General features: G+C 41.0%; 1 pseudogene; it reads right to left on the bottom strand.

Annotated features, from left to right (window-relative positions):
* Positions 1-4,731, bottom strand: part of LOC114045162 — an 89,116-nt pseudogene extending 84,385 nt beyond the window's left edge.
* Between the last annotated feature and the right edge of the window lie 741 nt (positions 4,732-5,472).

Below are 5,472 nucleotides of genomic sequence, written 5' to 3'. Positions count from 1 at the left end.
AGAGAGAGAGAGAGAGAGAGAGAGAGAGAGAGAGAGAGAGAGAGATTATGGATAAAGAGAGATCTAGGGGTACCAATTTTCATAATAAAGTAGGATGTGAAATGATCTGATCAGAGGACGTAAGGGATAATATTGGGGACTGAAAGAGAGAAAAACTTGAGAAGGTTCTTGCAGTAGCTTTATAGAAAATCAGAAATTAATAAAATGCTTTTCCTTGGGCAATAGGTGCACACTTGAGATTAGAATTGGAAAGGACCTTAAAGTTCAACAATTTCAACTCCATTTTCTTCCCCACAATCACAACAGTTTTATTGCTTTATCACAGATGATTCAGATAATCAATCTCTTTCATTTAAAATATCTTGACTCTCTCTCTCTCTCTCTCTCTCTCTTTCTCTCTCTCTTTCTTTTTCTTTTGAATATCTTGAACTAGATGCCAGTCAGACATTTCAAACTAAACTCATCATCTTTGCTCCTAAACCTTCCTCCTTTATAAACTTGCATATAACATTCTAGGGCAGAAATATCTTTCTAGTCTCAACCTATCTTTCATTCTCATTGCCTTATCTCTCACTCCCTTACCCCATATCCAAGATGTTAAAGTCTGTGGATTTCACCTTTGCATCATCTATAGAATTCCACCCCTTCTCTCTTCAGATACTGCCACCACACTGGTGTAGGCCCTTTACCGTCAAGGGTAAAGTCATTTCTTCTTATACCCAAAGCTTAGTATAGTGCCCAAAACTGATTCAGCCAGACTCTGTCTCTCCTCACTGCCTAGAGGGCCCACTCATTCCCTACCCCCTTTCCTCCACTATCTTAGTGGGGATGGTCTGGTGCAAAAGCACTATGAAATGTCCAAGACTCAGGACCAATGGACATCTCAGAGTGTAGTTGTGATATTTGACCAGGCAGGCCATAGAATCTGTGGTCCTCTGCTGCAGCCATCTGAAAGGCCTATCCTATACCTTGCCTGAGCTATAGCAGGTAGTAAGGCCTTGTGCCAAGGGTGCCCAGTGGCCTGCCTGTCAGGCCTGTGGCCCCAGAGGCATTTATTGGTGAGCCAGCCATCTTCTGCTGACCTATTTTGAAGTCTGTACCTCCCCCATTTTATGTCCCAGGTTCAGTTTCTCTTCCCCCCCCACCACCATCCACAGACTGTCCTGTGACAGTGGGCCTTCTCCTCACCTACTTGAAATGCTGATGCAGGGAAGGCAAGGGGCTGTATTAGAATTGGTATGGACCAGATAGGTCTGTTTATCAATTAAAATAAGACACAGAAATGCTTGGGTTGGGTATTGCAGCCCTGAGATTTCTTCCTCTGCTCTAAATCAAAGTGAAGAAATTCAAAGAAGCTGCTAACTTTCTCTGATTAGAGATGCAAAACAATTCATGAACAAGATTCCCACTGTTCCTACTATCTAGAGAAACCACTGCAAGAGAAATGGACTTGAATCATCAGGAAAAAAAAACTTTTTGGCTTGATACTAGTCTGGCATGGAAGAGTTAGGAAAGGTATAGGTTAAGTGCAAGCCTCCTGACAAGCCCACCCATTGAGGGTGGACCACCTCAGGGTCAATGAAGGCAACTGAATTACCATTTTCTGATGTTGTGGTCATGTTTTCCCACTTACTGGAAGGGGTGATGTAGAGTGCAGGCATCCTTACTACTGGCTACAATTACCTGGCACACATTACATGGGGCTCATCCCTTAACAGAGACAGCATCAGGTGGGGAGTCTGACTGGGACCCTATACCAGTCAAACCTTAAGGCAGTTGTCATAAGGTGAGCTCAGCAAGAACAGAAATCTCCCAAAGAGCAGAAGTTCAAAATCTCATTTGATCTGATATTCTATGAGCAAGGACTGTCAAAGTTGGGCCTCACCATCCTGACCATCAGGGTTTTAAGCACAAGTTATCTGAAATTGATCTCAGGGATAACTGACTTGTGGTGGCCATGCATTAATAACAATGTTGCTTTTTGATCTTTCCCTGCCTGTTCTTAATACTATCAAGTAGCATTATTCACCAAAAACCATCCAGGAAGACTCCAAAAAATACTGTCTTCATCACTGTGAAACTTTTGTTCCATCATGAAGGTCAGTGAACCTGAGGATCAATCAGAAGCTGAGAAGTCAGGCAACATGGACAAAATCCTTGCAAGACTTAGTAAGAAAACACCATACTGTAGCTTTGAGGACTTGTCCATGAACTTTTGAACCTTTCTGGCTAGAAAATACTGCCAGTAAATGCAATGGTATCCTTAGATTTGACACTCTTGGGATCCTCAAGACATAGCTGGAGCAATGTTGCATCATGAGATCCAGAATCCTAGCCTCTACTTTCAACATGGTACAATTCCCTCCATATCTTGGAGGGAATCTCTCCAGGCCCATATCCCTCTTACTTTCTGAACCCTGACAGTACCTATTATGATCTCTCCCTGACCCTCAGTATTTTGGTAGGTATTCCACAAGACAGAAACATAAAGTAGGCTATGTAACTTGTATGGACCCAAACACCTACTTAACATTCTTCTCTGATTGATCAGATCACTATTTATCTGACTTACCTCTTCTCTCCTAAATGTGAGAACAGCAGGTAAGTAATATCAAGCAGCAGATGCTTTATCAGGTTCTTTGTCTGACCAGGGACCAAGAATTACAGCTCAGCAATCTGCTTTCTAAGGGCCCAACTAGTGGAGAGGACCTGAAGAAGGTGACACAGCAAAGAATGGAATTGCTGTGCTACTATAAAACAATCATCCTACCTGATATTGGATTCTCTGAAATGCAGATTTTGAACCAGGTCCTTTGGAAGAATGCCTCCTATCAGGTGATTTAGAGGTTTAGGTCCAAACACTATAGACCCAAAACACATTCACAACAGGCTTTGGGATGTTAGATGAGGGCACTGGCTTCTTTGAAAGTTTGTTTGAAAAACTGCAGGTTTATGATGGGCCATACAGATGGATTGACCCTTTGTAAGAAACCATTAGAGGAACCTTTGAAGTATGCCTTGATCTGTGCCTAGAAATATATGATCTGCCTATACATATTTCCAAGTATAGTGAACAAACTAAAGGCACAAAAACCTTTCAGAAAGCACAAAGTTGGTACCTCAAAGCTCAACAGATTGATCCCTCAGACGACCACCCCTATCACTCACTGGCACTGTTTTCAGTGTATACCAAGAAGAAACTAGATGCAGTATGTTAATTCATGAGAAGTTTAGCTATTGCAAGATCAAATGTTTCCACTGAGAAAAACTTCATGAACTTGTATGAAGCAACCAAATGCAGAAGAGGGAGTAAAGTTGGAAATCAGAAGTAATTTACATCTTAGGAATCATAACCAAAGTTTCATCTACATCCAAACTCATGGTCAGTTGTTTACATGAATTGGAATGGAAACATCCTCCAGTGGCTGATCAGGTCATAAAGAAACTCCAGCTCATATTACAAAATAGTCCAGCATTTATTGGGAATTACCAAGTGCTATACCTAATGACTATCAACATGTTTGCTGTGCACAATTCACAAAAGAATGAGTCGCGTTGTTCTATGACCAAGAGAGAAGGTACAGGACTGGGACTGCCTGTCTATAACCTGCTGGTGAAGTGCTGCACATATTTGCTTCGGCAATGTCCTAGAGCTCCTGTGTCCTCTCCTGAGGATGAGTATAAATCTCATAAAATCATGATTTCCTCCTGCTCTGTCTTAAAAGCACTGCTCCCAAGTGTAAACAGTTGGTTGGAATGGATGCTTATTGCTACACCTACCTATAACCCTTCTCTCATATCTTTAATCCTTACAGAGAGGTTTCCAGGGAGGTATAGATAACTCCAGATCATTTCTGTAAAACAATTATGGTGGAGAATACTTCAAAGGTGCTGAGGTACAAGGAACCAGAAAATGAACTCACCAATCTTATTCTGGCAGATCAGTTCTTCTCAGGCTTTGGACCAATACTGGCTACACTCTGACACCCCTGCTCTTTTTCTGAAAAAAAAATTCAGAAAAGGTCATCACAGATAACAGCAAGTCAGTTAATACATTAAAAATTTGCTGGAAGCCCTTTGCAAGCAAAAGAAGCCCTTCCTGCAATTTTAGGATGGAAAATACAAGTGGATGGCACCCGTTGCAGACTCAGACAAACAAGGAAATGCAAAAGCAACAGCAGAAAATCCATGATGTCAGGAAGAGCTGAAAGAATTTAAAGAAGAATTGAATATTGAAGGTAGTTGAGGGGATGACTGCGACTATGGTATTAGGGAGCTGAAAGCTAAGGAACTGATCCTGGCCAAAAAGGTAGCAGAACAGCAGCATCCTCAAAAAAAAAATGAGGCTATTCTGGAGGCCCAGACTCAGAATAGGCAGACCAAAGAAGAGATCAGATCCAGGTTCCTTATACTAGACACCAATATTTTCATTTTCTACCTAGAGAGCCTGAAAAAACAAAGAATAGGGAGTATATTCTTCTTGTGCCCCTAATTGGAATCCGTGAGCTCAATGTCCTGGCCAAGGGGCAGTAGGGAGACCTGATGGCTAGGGGGAAGGGGAGCATCCTTGTATACTGTAGTACCAGGCCCAAAATCCTATTGACTTCACTAAGCTAAAGTTTGAACTTTCTGACTCACCTCAAGGCTGTAAGCATCCATAAGGAAGAGTTTGAAACTGTTGCCTATCACAAGAAGGACATTGTCAGCCAGCAGGGAAATAATGATAACCATATTCTATCATGTTACCTCAACTACCACAGAGCTATAACCAAGAACAACGTACATTTCTCTAATGATGAGAAAATCCAGCTACATCCTGGTTCTGATCTAAGTTGATAGGACCCTTGGGGTAAAGACACTGCCCTCCAATGTGCCAGCATGGGTCAATGAAACATTCATTAAAGAAATGAAGTAATAATGATTGCTGACCCTTCAGTTTCCTTTTCTCTAGCTCACAGACCCTACCTCACAGGGTTGTTATGATGTAGGGGATGACATGGGGAAATAACTTTGTTCACCATTAGGCTCCATATTAATGTGTAAAAATACCCACAAAATTGTTGTTTTTTATACTTTTACTTTCTATATAATTAGATTTCTATATTTTTATCATTTACCTCCCTAATAGAAATTGAGATCCTTGGAATTAAGAAGTTATTCCACTTATGTCTTGCTATTTCTGCATGTAGCATGGTGCCTTAAACATAGTATGCACATTGTAAACATTTGTTCATAGTGAATAAAATAATGATAGATTAATATATAAAAAATACCTTGGGTGCATTGGGTGCATTGGGTGCATTGGGTGGAGTCATGATGGCGGATTAAAGGCAAGCCAGCTGAATGTTCTCAACATTCCCTTCCAAACAGCTTTTAAAATAATTCCTCAAATCAAATTTTGGGGCAACAGATCCAAACAAAGTTTAGAGTGAGACATTTTTCTAGCCTAAGAAACTTAAGAGGTCATTAAGA

The sequence above is a fragment of the Vombatus ursinus genome, unplaced genomic scaffold (genome assembly GCF_900497805.2).
Source record: "Vombatus ursinus unplaced genomic scaffold, bare-nosed wombat genome assembly UNPS02014778.1, whole genome shotgun sequence".
In the NCBI taxonomy this organism is placed as follows: domain Eukaryota; kingdom Metazoa; phylum Chordata; class Mammalia; order Diprotodontia; family Vombatidae; genus Vombatus; species Vombatus ursinus.
Note: the sequence above shows the minus strand (reverse complement) of the source record. Positions and strands in the feature narration are given on the sequence as shown.